This window comes from Lissotriton helveticus, chromosome 2_1 (genome assembly GCF_964261635.1).
Source record: "Lissotriton helveticus chromosome 2_1, aLisHel1.1, whole genome shotgun sequence".
Lineage (NCBI taxonomy): Eukaryota > Metazoa > Chordata > Amphibia > Caudata > Salamandridae > Lissotriton > Lissotriton helveticus.
This window is the reverse complement of record NC_136059.1, coordinates 1876747981-1876764717: the sequence shown is the minus strand read 5'-3', so window position 1 is coordinate 1876764717 and position 16737 is coordinate 1876747981. Positions and strand designations below refer to the sequence as shown.

The following is a 16737-nucleotide window of genomic DNA, read 5'->3' as shown; positions in this document are numbered from 1 at the left end:
GGATGCGTTGCAATCGTTGTAGGTGTTTGGTCGGGATTCCTGCGTAGAGTGCGTTGCCGTAGTTTACCCTGCTGCTGACGAGGGCTTGCGTCACCGTTCTTCTGGTTTCGGTCAGGATCCACTTGTAGATCCTGCGGAGCATGCAGAGGGTGTTGTAGCAAGAGGAGGAGATGGCGTTGACCTGTTTTGACATGGAGAGGGAGGAGTCGAGGATGAATCCTAGGTTACGTGCGTGGTCCGTGGGTGTCGGTGCTGTTCCCAGTGTGGTCGGCCATCAGGAGTTGTCCCAGGCAGAAGAGGTGGGGTTGAGGATGAGGACCTCCGTCTTGTCCGAGTTCAGTTTCAGACAGCTGCTCCTCATCCACTCGGCGACGGCCTTCATTCCCTCGTGGAGGTTGGTTTTGGCAGTGTGTGGGTCCTTGGTGAGGGAGAGGATGAGCTGGGTGTCGTCGGCATAGGAAATGATGTTCAGGTCGTGCTGGCGGGCCACTTGTGCGAGGGGGGCCATGTAGACGTTGAACAGGGTTGGGCTGAGGAATGAGCCCTGGGGTACGCCGCAGATGATGTTGGTGGCTTCGGATCGGAAGGGTGGGAGGCGTACTCTTTGGGTTCTGCCGGAGAGGAAGGACGTGGTCCAGTCCAGGGCCTTTCCCTGGATTCCGGCTTCTTGGAGTTGTGTCCTTAGTGTGCGATGGCAGACCGCGTCGAAGGTGGCTGATAGGTCCAGGAGGATGAGGGCTGATGTTTCGCCGTTGTCTAGTTGGCGCCTGATGTGTGAAGACTAAACAAAATGTTTATATATTTCAAACGTCGAAATAATTGTATTTGTTTATTATTACCTAAAGGGTGTTATTTTAAGTTCCGGCCTCCATTATTTTCTATACAAGTGTGTTGCAATACTTGTGAGTGGCCATGTGTGGTAGTTGCCATACTCAAATGCTGTGCTGGAGTAAATGTACTACTGCTTTGCTTTAGGGCTGTAGTAACAGTTAGTTTGTAAATAGCAAAGGAGTTACTCTTTTGTGGATGGGTGGTTGTAGTAGCCTTTCACTCTCTAAACCCCTTCTCATGTTTCTCTAAACTTTATCCCATTTAGTAGTAAGTATTCCCCATTTTCCAACCATCTACCCCAGTCCCTCCCACATTTTTTACAAAGATATAGGCATAAAGGTTTGGAGATTTTTGCCACTCCTTCTTCATTATGCAGCAGAAATTGTATCTGACTATCCATTTTTATTCTTTCTAATGCAGTTAGTGTTCTCCATTAATGATGTAGAATGCTTAAAAAATGTAAGGCTTCTAGCTATAGATACAACATTCTAGATTAGGTTTCAGAATTGAGACATGGTGAAAGTATTGAATTATTAATGCAAAAATCAATATGAAAGGGGCAAGCATGCAAAAGGGAGAAATAGTCAATTGTGTTGGGCGAGGGATTCATGCATCCAAGAATCTAAAAAAAAAACAAGACTTCATACATTTCATGTCCTTGAATTTGGTGAAGAACTATGTAGATGATAATGTGATTGGATTTGTAATGTGAAAATCACCTGCTTGTATTTCCGCAAAATACCTCTTGATTGAAATTAATTTTATGATCTTCAAAAAGAATCTAGCTGAGTCACCTCACCCGTAATGTAACCGATCACATCACAAACTACTTAACTGATCTAAAAGTTGACACGATACATGATTTTCACATTAACATTGACAATGAGATGACTATGGATGAAATATGATTTTTTTGCCTTGCTTCGTGGCTTGAAAACATAGCTTGAACCCCATATTGGCTCTGTGGAATCATATTAAATATGATAATTGTAATGTGCTTTTAGATTAATTTCAGCACTATCAAATTCGAAATAATGAACTTCACAGCACATTCAATTTTTCATTATATGTTACGCACATTTGAAAAATATTTGTCGTCTTCAAATATTTTAAGTATTGATTCTGTCTCTGATATGTGTCTGTAATATTTTCCGCAAAGTGTTGTTTGGAAATAAAAAACAACTTAAAAATTAACCTCATTTTAAGAAAATGTTTCAGTCACTTAACAGGGACATTTTCTTTTAACTTTTATGTGTATGCTTTATTTCAGTGAATATTACTTCAGTCCAGAAAATCTAGAGCGGGACTTTTTTCTTAGACGAAAGATGGATGAGCAGGGATTTCTACCTATTTCCCTTATTGCCAGCTTTCGCCGTGTGCAGGCTTTGACTACAGATGTCAATATTATTTTGCAGGTAAAACAATGAATATAAAACTCTTGAACATCTGGTCCTGTTTTTTTGTCTCCCCCACTATGAATTAATATAAGCCTTTGCATCAAGTGAAGTAAATCTAGTTTATTTATGTTATAAATATTCCGAAATGCAGTCACTTGGGTTTGATAATATAGTTATAAGAACAAATTAACACAGAATTCTAAATGTAAGCAATATTAAAAGAAAATGGGCTTATTCTGTTGGCAAGAGATAAGCAGTCATGTCAAGCAGTGGCTTAAGCCTTAGGAAACACTCAGTACATTGAATTAAGGGTGGAAATGCATGTTAATTGTAAGTGGACATTAGTAATTGAATATTGATACAGCAAAACACGAAGAAGGGCTGGGTTGCGAGGGCTCCCTGAAGCCCAACAAGATAAAGAATGGTCATTGAGGGTATATTTCCCAAACCTGCAGTTGGCATATCTGCGAAGGCCAAACTGCTCTTTGTGGATGGGTGAGTGCATCTTCCTATATGTAGGTCTGTATTCATTATGAGGATATGCCGCAAGTTGAGGGTGTTGAACTAGTGCGGCTCAGACTGTTCACACTCAGCCCTCCTTGAATATTAAAGACAGGGACGTGGCTCCGCTTTGATATTCAATAACACCCATGAAGGGCAAGGAGGCAGGGACTGCAACCTTCTTGACCTTTGGCTCCCCACCTAAGGCATTACCTCCAGGTAGTATATTGATCCAGGTAGCACATTTTTGTTGTGTGTATTGGACTACTGTTGACGTTAAGCCCTTTCCTCTGCGGCATAAGTAGAGCGTAGAATAGAAAGATGTAGCGTGCAGTGGCATTGAGTAGACCGTTTCAGATTAGACTAAAGTGGCATAGAGTGGAGTGGTGCAGGGTAGAGTGGAGTGGCTTAGGACTGGAGTGGTGTAGAGTGCAGTGGCAAAGAGTGCTTTGGTGCATAATAGAGTGCATTGACATAGAGTAGAGTGGTGCAGAGAAAAGTGGAGCAGGGTAGAGTGAAGTGCCATATAGTATAGTTGTGTAGACTGCAGTAGTACACAGTAGATTAGAGTGATGAAGAGTGCAGTGGTGTAGAGTAGAGTGATGCAGTGACGGAGTGCAATGGCATAGTGTGCAGTGGCGCAGAGTAGAGTGTTCTGCAGTAGAGAGGCTTAGAGTGAAGTGGCATAGAGTGAAATGGTTCAGAGTACAGTGTAGTGACGCAGTGTGGAGTGGCGTAGAGTGGAGTGGCATAGTGTGGAGAGGTGCAGAGTAGAGAGCAGTGGTGTGGAGCAGTGCAGCGTAGAGGGGGTAAAGTGGAGTATGCATGGTGTAATAGCGCACTGCAATTACAGGCAATATATCTTTAACTGAAATGACCATTACATTTGCACTGACATATAGTTTTAATGATAAAAGTATAAAGCACGCAAACGATAATCTGCTGAAATGTCATCACTTGGTGTATTGATTTATTTTGATTGTATTAAAACATTTGTTTCCACCACACTTACAGACTTACCCCCCGTAGCCAGCATGATGTTTACATAAACCTTCTAAATTTGAAGTCGGAGAAAAGAAAAAGTAAACACCAAGCTCCTTGCAAGACAGAATCAAACATTTGACCTCTGTCTTAAAATTCACAGCAAACGGCTCTGTGACACAGAACATAGAGCCGGGTTAGGTGCAGAGGTGCACACAAAACCAGACGAGTCGCAAATGAGCGGTTCGCTCTGTTTAAGTTTTGTTAGACCCATATTGACCCAAAACGGGTCGGTCTGATTGACAAGGTAGAATCATGCTTTGATGTAACAAGGTAGAATCATGCTTTGTTTTACACATTGTGACAAGAATTCCCAAAACACTTAAACGAATCAGTTACACAGAAGTGTATGTTGTTTTCTTCTGGTCCTGACGAATTGCCTACAGTCCATTTTTGGGCTATGATAGACAAGAAATATATTGACCTCACATTTTAAAAACTGATCAGGACTGCTCCTTAGTACCATTGTATCCCAAACGAACACCACTATATGTTTTAATTAGGTTAGTGACCTCCACTAATAAACTTTATTCAAACCTACACCTATTTTAAGTCACCTTTACCACACCACACTACACAGGCCTCACACCCCACATACCCAGACATCATCCAACCGCAAAATATAAAAGATCTCTGGCAAAGAGCCCCTTCGCTGTTGCCTTTCGGGGATTGCAGCGCCAGCCCGACAAGTAGCATGCCCAATTGATGAAGCATGACACCTTTCGGCGTGTGTGAGTGCACTTGCTCCTATTGGGGCATATTCCCCATACCTGACATTCTACTATTGACTTTCTGCTAATACTTTATTCTTTTCTAAGGAACTGCCCACTTCTGTATTTCAGAAAAAGTAAACTAAGCCAGGTCACTAGTGAGTATATGAATTAGGTGCGTTATAGGCCTAAATGCATGGTCCCTAATTTCCTCTTATATGGCAGTGCTGTCATACAGCCTAGTTAAGGCTGGGGGCGCGATATAACTGTAGAGGTATTCCAGTAGAAAAAGGTTAACTATGCCAGGTCACTGGTGAGTGTATGAATTAGGTGGGTTTTAGGCCTAGATGCATGTTACCTAATTTCCTCTTAGATGGTAGTGCTTTCATACAGCCTATAAAGGGTTGGGGACAACGTATAACCGTAGAGGTATTCCAGTGGAAAAAAGTGAACTATGCCAGATCACTGGTGAGTGTATGGATTAGGTGAGTTATAGGCCTGGTTGCATGTTTCCTAATTTTCTCTGAGATGGCAGTGCTGTCATAAAGCCTAGTTGGAGAGGTATAACTGTAGAGGTATTCCAGAGCACCATGAAGGTGTTTGCCTGGCTAGGTCTAATTACCAGTAAGTTTTACGGAAGAATATAATGGGCCAGACAGGTAAGAGAGGTCTTGAATCTGCCTAGAAAGAGAGTACAAAGTGCTGAGTTGGGTGGTTATGGAAACCCATCTGATTGCTCGAGGAACTGATAAATCCATATAAAATTCGACCAGTAGAACTACCACCACCATAGGCATATTATGGTTTTAGTGTGCCACATTAATGGCAGTAATGAACAAATAACAATGTCTATGATTTTAAGGGCATAAAATAACAAGGCGTCTGTAAGTGGCTGGCGTATGGTACATGTAGAGACCTGGCCCCCACTACCTTGTTAGGGCTTGAGTGACCATTAACGCAGCCACTGACATTGCGTGAAGGTTTTGCAAAGAGTACAGTAATTGGGTAGCATGTTTGCGCCATTACATACAATTACAAAACCTATGGTGGGTTAGGGCACCAAAGCAACAACCTACCTCAGCCCCAGTATAAGATAGCCCCACAGGGACTGGTAGAAACCCATTCCTATGCCCAAATGTCATTGGTTCAGACTAAGTAGAAAATTTGACCAATTGAACTACCAGCCTAATGGATATAATATGGTTCTAGTGTTCCACAATAATGACAGTAATGCACAAACGCCGATACCTATCATTTCATCTGCAGTGAATAATAAGGCTTTTGTGAGTGGTTGGTGTACTGTACATGTAAAGACCAGGTCCCCACCGCCTGTTAGGCCTTGAGTGACCATTGGTACAGACCATGGATACGCATAAACATTTACCCAGGGACCAAAGTATGGTCTGTTGTGTGCCTGAGGGCCAAATTATTACCGGTACGGTGGGAGTGGTGCTTTATGGGAGGTTGAGGTGGCCGTGGGGGAAGTGTATCATACATATGATGAGGTCAGTGATTCATGGAGTAATTTTAGGGGTTTCAGTCCATACTGCACTCTAAATTAACCCCCTAGTCTCTTGATGAATCATAGATTTGACAGTATTGTGTTATTTTGTATCACAATTAGCTAACCCTCTACTGCACCATGGGGTAAGCCTTCTCTGCTTGCTATTGCTACCTTGGGACAGGCATGTGTAAAGATTAAGTAACTTGATAATTGAACTGAAATTAAATATAATTACACCAAGTAATACCAGAAAATCTAGGATCAATCCTGCCTTCATGACTTGACCACATTGGTTGATCCTCTGCAATTGCCTAATTTCACTGTGTCTCCTTTTTCTTCATTATAACATATGAAGGCACATTGAATTACAGGAGTTCAGGATATATGTACAAAAACAATCTCCTGTGTCTTGTTTCATAAAATAATGTTGTCCATGTATAACAACAGCCGCAAACAACCATAGGGTTCTACGTGACAACCAACTTGCCTCTTAGTTTCCTATTGGCATTGTTGTCAGAGGGGAGGAGGCATTAATATTTCTATGTTCCTTTTTTCAAAACAATGTTTAAAAAAAACTTCTGCATGCACTTGTATATTCTGATGTGCTGAGGTAAATGCTTCTGCATGTTTATGAAATACATTTTTTGAATTTTGAAGAGACTTTTTTCATATTTTTACTCTTTTGTTCAAGATGGCTTGAAAAATTAATATGTTCATAAAGTTATGTTTTGGAGGACACTTGATTTACTTCTATTCTTTTACTTCAGCTAGCCTGTAAACAAACTGTAGGCGGTGTATTTAACATCTTTTTGGTTAGTGCTGTATGAAGTTAACAGCAGCCTAGTGCAGTCATTCAGCTGGAGGACGCATGTGAAGGTCAGGAGGGCCGCATGCAGTCCTCAAGCAGTACTTTTAGTACCACAGGTACAGACAGTGCATGGTGCAAAAGATCTGCAAAGAGAACAGTATTTAGACAGCATGTTTGGGCGATTGCATACAGTCACAAAACATAAGATGGGTTAGGGCACCAAAGCAACCACCAACCTCAACCCTAGTGGGAGATAGCCCCACAGGGACTGGTAGAAACCCAGTCTTATGCCCGAATGTCATTGGTTAAGATTAAGTTAGTGAGGCATTATCAGCAAGGACATAGGTCCTCATTTTGATGGTGGTCGGACCTCCATTGATAATCCGCCAGCAGCACTCCGATCACTGACAGCCCTTTGGTCCGACTGTCGCATTTTAATGGTGGCGACTGGACCACAGCGGTTGGAGTCCAGACTGACACCTCCAGGAGATTCACAGATCCCAACAGGGGGGCATTTGGAGTCATGGCCCAGAATGGCGGCAATGCCGCGCCAGACACCAACGTTGGGATTTGGATATCCCTCTCCAACATCCTGTCCATGTCGGGAGCACCGCCATGCACAAACTGTTGGAAAGGGATATTGGGGGCCCCAAACAGGGCCCCTGTTCGTTATGGGCCACTACAAAGTGGCCTTGGGGGCATATGTAGTGCATGACATGGTACGTGGCATACGGTCCAAGGACATGCAGGGTGTGATCCTTATCTCGGCTGCTTGTGCTACAGTCCTTTTATCTTAGCTGCAGCACATGCCGCCGTGATAAGGAGCACTTTTCAACCACCAGCCCGGGGGTCGCATCCTAATGCGGTGGCTGGACTGCTGCTTTCTTTTCAGGTAGTCTCCTGACCTGACGCGATAAGGGTCAGTGGTCCTACCAACCTCTATCAAAATGAGGGCCTTAGTGATGGAAAATATATAACTAAACCACAGTTTCACACACATGTTGCTCACAATCTTCCTCCAATAATTTCAAAGTGACCTGGGTCTAGTAGCAAGGTGGGTTTCAAAGAGAAAATATGACAATGGTTAGGAGAGAGATTCCAACATACTCCATAGTTGGAATGCCCTGAAAGATCTATTTTTGCTTTCTGAAAGGCTGTTAGCCTATGTCTGGAAAAGTGCTATGTATGATTTCTAGATGAAAATATATGGGGAGTACATAGATCATGTTCACAGGATCTAACCCTTACTCATCCTGCCACAAGGGCTACAACTGCACAATGTGGAGACTGTCATTTTTCATTATATTTCTCCCTGTAAGGAGTGTGAGCCTATGGTTACTGATGTATGTTAAGGTATTGTATTTTAAATAAAATTCGTGAAAGTGTACTAAAGAATTCCTATTTCCAGCACAGAGACGTAGGAGTGTCTACATGCAGAATGACACACAACATTGTAAGCTTTACACAAACGAGACATTAGGAGACCCCTTCTGTTAATGTCTATATACAGGTTGCACCACTCCATGTCCTGCCTATTTGGGACATAGCACCGTGTTCTATCTTCTGGCTGGCATTTCCGCTGCAGAGGAGGAAGAGGAGATCCTAAGACCTCCATTCTGAAATTCTTACCTGTACATTTAGATGTTTACCCACATTCATCTTTTAAGAAGAGCAAGTTATGGAATCTACAGCACCTGTAGAGTTGCATGGAATCAAAATTTTCATTTGATGCTGTCAGATTATTTAATTGCAAAATATTTCAGTTTTACGCTAGTAGATATAGTGCAAACCGGTGATATCTCTTCACATATGAATAAAAGGAATCCAGAGATAGTTGCAAGTTCCCATCGTCAAAACAAGGCAAGAGGGCCCTTCAAATTCTATTATCTTTAAAATATTCTTTAATGTTAAGCAAGATCTCAGATGTTTCACTGTTACTCAAAGTACTATGCTAAATGTAATCCGTATTTAGATTAACATTGTATTAACTTTTTTTCCACATAGGCAACAAATAGAAAGCTTTATATTTTTTAAGCGGTTACCACAACTGGGTATGCACCCGTTACAACGCAACTTTACAACGCATGCTTTTACAACGCAATTTTTACAACGCATGATCCATTACAACGAATACCATTACAACGCATTTTTTTACAACGCATATACCTTTACAACGCATACCATTACAACATAAGTATAGGTAAGTAGGGTTTTTGGGTAAAGGGGTATTTTTAGGGTTCAGGGCTACGTTTGGGTTTTTGGGTAAAGGGGTATTTTTAGGGTTCAGGGCTAGGTATGGGTTTTTGGGTAAAGGGGTATTTTTAGGGTTCAGGGCTAGGTTTGGGTTTTTGGGTAAAGGGGTATTTTTAGGGTTCAGGGCTAGGTTTGGGTTTTTGGGTAAAGGGGTATTTTTAGGGTTCAGGGCTAGGTTTGGGTTTTTGGGTAAAGGGGTATTTTTAGGGTTCAGGGCTAGGTTTGGGTTTTTGGGTAAAGGGGTATTTTTAGGGTTCAGGGCTAGGTTTGGGTTTTTGGGTAAAGGGGTATTTTTAGGGTTCAGGGCTAGGTTTGGGTTTTTGGGTAAAGGGGTATTTTTAGGGTTCAGGGCTAGGTATGGGTTTTTGGGTAAAGGGGTATTTTTAGGGTTCAGGGCTAGGTAGGGGTTTTTAAGTAAAGGGGTATTTTTAGGGTTCAGGGCTAGGTTTGGGTTTTTGGGTAAAGGGGTATTTTTAGGGTTCAGGGCTAGGTTTGGGTTTTTGGGTAAAGGGGTATTTTTAGGGTTCAGGGTGTTTTAAAAATAATTAAATTAAATTAAAATTAAATAAAATTAAATTATATTAAATTTAATAATTTACATTTAAAAAAAAAACGATATACTTACCTATACTTACGTTGTAATGGTATGCGTTGTAAAGGTATTTCCGTTGTAAAAAAATGCGTTGTAATGGTATTCGTTGTAATGGATCATGCGTTGTAAAAGTTGCGTTGTAAAAGCATGCGTTGTAATAGTATGCGTTGTAACGTCATACATCCCCACAACTGCACCAACTCAAAGAATGGTGAGATCAGAGGCAAACTAAAACCTAACGGATAGTACAATTAAGTTCTGCTCTGTTGTACTCTAATATCACAAATTTGTCTTCAGAATCCACATAGCATTTTCTTATGGTTGTACTCAGAGACTTCGTTATGGCAGATCTGCAGATGTCTAATGAAAAAAAGTATGGAAGATGTTACAGATCTGATAGACTGCAACCCAAAGTCCTGCCTTTATAAAGTGAAAAAAGAATGTCCCTCTGTGTGATATTGTAGTCTGAGTGTCACAAGATCCATACTATCAGAGGTGACATCAATGTGGAGTCCATGTTAAGTCTGTTTTTTATGTTATTTGGTTTCCCTGAGTGCTGGGTATTCACCAGCCAAAAACTATACACATAGCACACGTAAAAGGTGAGTAAAATATATATCTGTGCTGTAAATGGCTGCCATTTCAGAAGAAAGAATGGAGGCGGTGATGCATTACTTCTAATTGTAATGTTATAGTCATTTATTTGTTTATGGTATTTATTTCTAGTATTTATATAGCGTATCCCTAGCCACTGGTACACTTGGCAGTTTTGCAGAGGACACAATAAAGGCATAAAACATTAGACCATTAAATAACACAGGACTACAGATACCAAAAGAACTAGAATGACTCTGGAAAGCTGTGGGGGGAGTTGCTTGGATAGGTGCGTTTTGAGCCTGCAAGCTTGCAGTTTCCTTTATTACTGTGAGAGTAAGGAAATTTGGAAACTATTTGCTTTGGAGGATAATTCATAGCGCAACAGTTAGGATAATGTGGGTTACAATGAGTGACAGTGCACAATTAGGTAATAATACCAAAATAAAATCCTTTAGACATCAATCTAGATATGTTTGTTATGATGTCATTGTAGATAATGTAGTATTTTTCTTCCTTCACATTTAAACACTGAAAGCATATACTCTTGTATGCACCAACTAAACAAACTGAATATATATTTGTTTTTCCTATTCAGGCTTTAAGCAATAGTTCAGTGGTAGAAATAGTTGACTACAAGATAAGAAAGAAATTTGAGCCAGAGAAGTGGCCAATTCCTTGCTCACCACAAGAGGCTACGAGAACAGACTTTTCTCAATTTATTAACTGTCGAGAATTCATACCTGGGAAAGCATCAATATCACATAAAGGTAAGGTCTGCTTTTATTTTACATATTGGAACAGATATTTGTTTGATTCGCTCTACAAACTGCCTTGAACATAATTTTAACTAAATATTATTACAAGTATGTACACACTACTTCCTCAAAGATTCCATCCCTAAACCCTTCTCTCCCTGTATTGTCTTTCCTCGATTCCTTCAGTAGCACCTGCCTTCAAGACGTTTTTTAACACGAAACCTTCGAGGTACATGCAAGCTGTTCATCTATACTAATGTTCTATAGTATGTAGGTATCTATATGGTATATATATAGCGGAATCCTAGCCATATGACTGTGGAGCCCTGTTGATGATCAAAGACAAGCATAAAGACACAAGCGATAGAAATGGAAGTTGGGTTGTGGATGGTGGTTAATGCATTGTGATTTAGTGTACTTTTATTTCAAGTCTGTTTTATTTTTAGGCAATAGCACATACCATAGGTCCATTTAAACACAGCCTTAAGCCTACAACCCTAAGCAGGGCCGGCCGCGAAGGAATATAGCATTGGAGCCTTGGGGCTCGCAAAGGAAGGCAGAGTGGTACACAGCGTTTTGCCTACAACCCCGCTGGGGCCGGCCGCGTTCCGTGTTTTGGCTGTACTGTCGTGCGAACATTTAAAAAGCCAGGACCCCTAAGAACAATTTCAAGGAACAAGTGGGCGACTAGCCCCGTACCAAAAGTCAGCCCAACTGGGCCCAACAATTATAAGAACGAGAAAGAGATGAAAGAGAAAAAGGGGGAGGGAAAAGGAAAGTGAAGGTAGAAGAGAGAAAAGAGCACAGCAAGAGGGAAAGCAGGGTGCGATGGGAGGGGGGCCAATGGAAGAGGGTCTGAGGCAGCTACCACATCTCAGGGGATCTACCGTAGCACTCTACCGGGATCAGAAGAGACAATGGCATCCTCAAAGAGATGCAGCGTTCTGAGCCTGGTAGGCATGTGGCGCGCATGTTCTACAGTTCAGAGATATTGGACTAAGGGCTGCCAAACTGCTGTGAAACCCATGTCGCGTGCCTGCAAGCGCGCTGTAAAAAGCTCCATGGTGATGACATGCCAGAGCCGTACAAACCAAGCTGCTATTGGAGGGGCTTCATTCCTCTTCCAGGGCTATAAGCTGCTTAGCCGCTCCCAGCATCTGAAGCGTTAAGATCCAATCGCTTCGGGCGCGCGCATTCAGGCCGGCAGGTTTGATGCCTAGTAGGATTGTGCTCGTGGCTTCAGGCAGTGGAAACCCCAATACCACTTTGATATGGCTAAGGACCTCCTTCCAAAAAATAGTCAGCATTGGGCACGCCCACCAGATATGGATAAAATCCCCAGATGCAGACTGACACCTCCAGCACAGGATGAAGGGAGGATGTGGGGAACATCCTATGAAGACGCTGAGGCGTATAATACCATTGAGTCAAGAGTTTATAGGCATTCTCCCTCTGTGGGATGCTCCGGTTCACCTTGGGAATGTCCCGCCAAAGTCTATCCCACTGCGAAGGTTCAATGTCTGTGCCGGACGCCAGCTGCCATTGTTGCTGGTACGGGTGGGAGGGTGCAGTCGGCGGGTGCTGCAGAATCTGGTAAATCTGAGATATCAGCCCTTTTGATCCCCCGAGAGAGCGTGCCAACCTCTCAAAGGGAGTAAAGCCGCGGGTGGCCGCCTGGTACATTCCCCCCACAGACACCCAATGCCGCAGCTGAGCGTGCTGCATTCTCGCTTCCGGTGGCATGTGAAACTCCTCCCTACATTGGTCAAAGGTCTTGAACGCGCCCCCCTCATACAAGTCGCAGATTACCCTGCAATCCCCTTGCGTCCATTCGTCAAAGGTGCGGGTTCGGTGGGCCGGTGGGAAGAGAGGATTCCCCGCTATCGGGGTATGCGGGGAGGGAAACGTGGTAAGGCCTCTGGAGACAGCTTTGGTGTCCCATATCCCTAGGACAGTTCTCGTAGGTACTGCTATGTATGCGCTCTTAGATCATGCCTCCCGGTGCAGCCATGCAAGATCCCAGATGGTTCGCCCCGTCACCACTCGGTCCATATGCAGCCATCCCTTCTCGCTCTCCCGCACCCCCCACCCCCCACTCCACCACAAAGCAGAGGTGCGAGGCCCAGTAATAGTCCACTAGATTAGGGCAGGCCAGTCCCCCCCATCCTGCGGTGTCATGAGGAGCGTCTGGGAGAATCGAGGCCGCTTCCTGCCCCAGATTAAGGACGTGAGCTCATGCTGCAGGCCTCGTATACAGTGGAGCGGGATAGGAGTGGGGAGACATTGGAAGAGATATAGAATTTTAGGGAGGATCGACATCTTGATGGCATTGAGCCTACCCAGCCATTACATCATCAGAGGTCTTCAAGAACCGCACTCCGACATTCTCGCCAGTTCACCGATGTCCACGTGTCCAAAGATGGGGTCAGCAGGAGGCCTAAATAGCGAATGTGCTGATTGGCCCACTGATAGGGTACCAGATCTTTCAAGGGAGTCAGCTCCTCTTGCTGGATAGTGAGATTAAGGGCCCACTACTTATCGTGGTTGATCTTGAGTCCAGAGGCCCTCTCAAAGAGACATAGTACCGCGTACAGCACCGGGAGAGACTCCTGAGGACGCGTAAGAGTGAGGATAAGATCGTCCGCAAAGAGCGCCACCTTGTTTTCCCGACCACTGAGTGAGATTCCATGAATATTGCGTGCCCGACGAATCATCTCAGAAAGGGGTTCCACTACAAGGGCAAACAGCAGGGGAGATAAAGGGTACCCCTGCCTCGTACCCCTATGCATAGAGAATGGTGCCGTGAGCTGACCATTGACCCGAATCCTGGCTTGTGGCCCTATATATGGGGCCATGACCCTCGTGATCATCTTTGGGCCCACCCCAAACTTCTGTAGGACCTCCCGAAGGAAGGTCCAATCAACCCGGTCGAACGCCTTCTCCGCGCCTAACGAGAGAAGGCAGGCCAGGATCTTCCAATGATGCGCTTTCCCCACAAGATGCGCAAGCTTGCGCACATTGTCCGCTCCCTGCAGATTGTGGATGAAGCCGACCTGATCCGGGTCCACGAGCCCCGGCATATAGGGATCTAGGCGTTTCGCAAGAAGTTTAGTATACATTTTGAGATCTGTGTTTAATAGAGCTATGGGACGGAAGGATGCACAGAGGTTGGGGTCCTTGCCAGGCTTGGGTATCAGCGCTATCTCAGCCATACCCATGTCAGAAGATGACCCCTCCATATCTGTAATAGAATTAAACAACCTCAGAAGATAGGGGCGAAGCTGTGATTGGAATTTGCGATAAAAGGACAGGGGTAGGCCATCCGGCCCCTGTGTTTTCCCCAAAGGAAGATCCCTCACGGCTGCCGTTATCTCCTCCTCGAGGATAGGCCCCTCCAGATCCTTCGCACAGAATGGATGCAGAGGCGTCCCCTCGTAACCCTGCAGGGCGGCCTCCACACATCCGGGGACGGAGTCTCCCCCTGATACAGGGCGGCATAGTAATCCAATAATGCCTCGCATTTATCTCTCCTCAAGGTAACCCTGGTTCCATCCGGCAGTTGGATATTGGCTATGTGGGCTCTAGCCGCACGCTAGCAACCGGCCCACCTTGTCCCCCCCTTCAAAATATCGCTGCTTCAACGCCTTCAAGGAGTGCTCTGCCTTGTTAGTACGCAAAAGCCTGAGTTGTCCTCTCAGGTTGGCGAGCCGCCGTCTGGACTCCAAAGAAGAGTACTCCCGGTCTTTTAGCTCAGCTCGCTTGCTGTCCCTCGCCAGGCTATCTTCCAACTTACAGGCTTCTCGCCTCCGCGCAATCCAGAGAGAGGTGATGTGACCTCGAATCGTGGCCTTAAAGGCGTCCCACACCACGGGAAAGGGCGTCTCCGGGAGGTAGTTACTAGCAAAGTAAGAGTCAATGGCGGCCCGGATGCTCTCAACGTCGGCCGCATCCCGGATAATACTCGGCGGCAAGCGCCACCGCGCCTCCCGGGTAGGGCAGGCGGCCGGGTCCTGCAGGAGCAGCTCGACGTGGGCATGATCAGACAGCAAGATTTCCGATATGAAGACTCCAAGTGCATCTCGCACCAGGGCGTGTGAAATAAATAAGTAATCTATGCGAGAGTACGAGCGGTGTGCATGGAAACAAAACGAGTAGTCCTTCAACCCCGGGGAGTGGTATCGCCACGCATCTAGCAACCCCAATTCCGTTATCTGCTTGCGCAGCGCAGAGGACATGGCCCCGTTGCCGCTGAACGAAGTGTCGCTATGATCCATCTCCAGGTCCCAAACGAAGTTGAAATCCCCTCCAAGCACCAGAAAGGGGTCGCCATAGGGAATATGTTGCCGCAGGAGTGCCTGGAGGTATCTATCCTGCTGCTGGTTGGGTGCATAGACATTACATAGAGTAAGCCGACGCCTCCCGACCTCCACGGCAACTTTGAGAAAACGCCCATCCCCACTCCTAAAAGGTTTAGTGTCCCCCCGCCTGAAGCCAGACCTGCACTGTATCGCCACACCCGCCGTTTTAGTGTCAGCCACAGCCCAAAATTGGAGAGGATATTTAGGGTGCGCCATGCGCTTCACATCCGCATGCAGCAGGTGAGTTTCCTACAGGAATATGATGTCGGGATTCTGTTGTAGGAGGTAGCGCCACGTTTGCCTCCGCTTATTGGAGGAGTTCAGGCCCTTGACTTTGAGCGTCAAGATCTTTAAGGGGTAAGCCAGGGTCGCAGTCATGTTAAGTGCCAAGCGGGCTCCACCCACGCCTCCCAATTCCGCCACTGCAGGGACATAAACACATGAAGGAGCCTTTCCACCCTCACCCACTCAGGCGGCCGCAGCCGCCCTAATCTCCACCCATCACACACAGATAGAAAAAGAGAGGGGAGGAGAGAGATCAGTAAAGAGTTAGAAGAGGTAGAAGAGGTCAAGAATCTCAAAAGCGGCCAACCGGGCCACACAGCAATAGGTATCAACAAAGGCCAACAGTTGCCGCACTGTACTGTCCCAGTCACAGGGCATCCTGCACCCAAGGGTTTAGATGCGCTCAGGGATGTCACTCCCTTAGGAACAGCTCAGGGGGAGTCCCTTAGTGGTCTCAAGGGCGAACACCGGTAGGACCCCGATGACCCAGCCACGCTGACCGGGAGCTGGGGTGGAAGCGCAGGATCCCCTACGTAAAACATATCCAGGGAGGGGAGGACAGCATCAGCGGAGGTGCAGATCTCCAAACATTGTAAATCACTGAACAAGCGGTCATGGCGTGGAAGGGCGTGAGGGTGGGCCCTTTCGGTCACCCTCAAGGGAGCGAATGTGCGCTATGATGTCCTGCTTGGCCTGCGAGGCTGATCGCTCATCAAGGGGTAGGGAACGGCGATGGCGCTGTACTGTGGTCCAGGAGGGCTTGGCCGGGACCCGCTCCCAGCGCCGTTGTCGAGAAGGGCTGGTCGAGGGCAACTCTGGCAGCCGAAGCAGCTGTGCCACCTCCTGGTAGAACCTGATTACTCGTCGCTTGTTTTCCCACTGGAAGATGAGGGCAAAGGGATGGCCCCATTGGTATGAGATATCTAGGGCCCACAGCTTCTCCGTCATTGGCTTGAAGGCTCGGCGTCTGCGCAGAGTGTTGGGTGCCAAATCTTGAAAAATCTGTATCCTGTGCCCTTCGTACTTGAGGTGTCAAGATGTCTGGGAGAAGTCCCGGTCTTCCCGCGGGCCCGGAAACCAGGTGGGCCTGGTCCAAAGCCGGTGG

General features: G+C 45.5%; 1 long non-coding RNA gene across 1 annotated transcript in view; it reads left to right on the top strand.

The window, feature by feature from the left end:
* Positions 1–10979: 10979 nt before the first annotated feature.
* Positions 10980–16737, top strand: part of LOC144819968 (uncharacterized) — a 105933-nt gene continuing 100175 nt past the window's right edge. The window contains exon 1 of the long non-coding RNA XR_013607646.1: positions 10980–11001. This is a non-coding gene — a long non-coding RNA (uncharacterized LOC144819968). The remainder of the gene's footprint in view (positions 11002–16737) is intronic.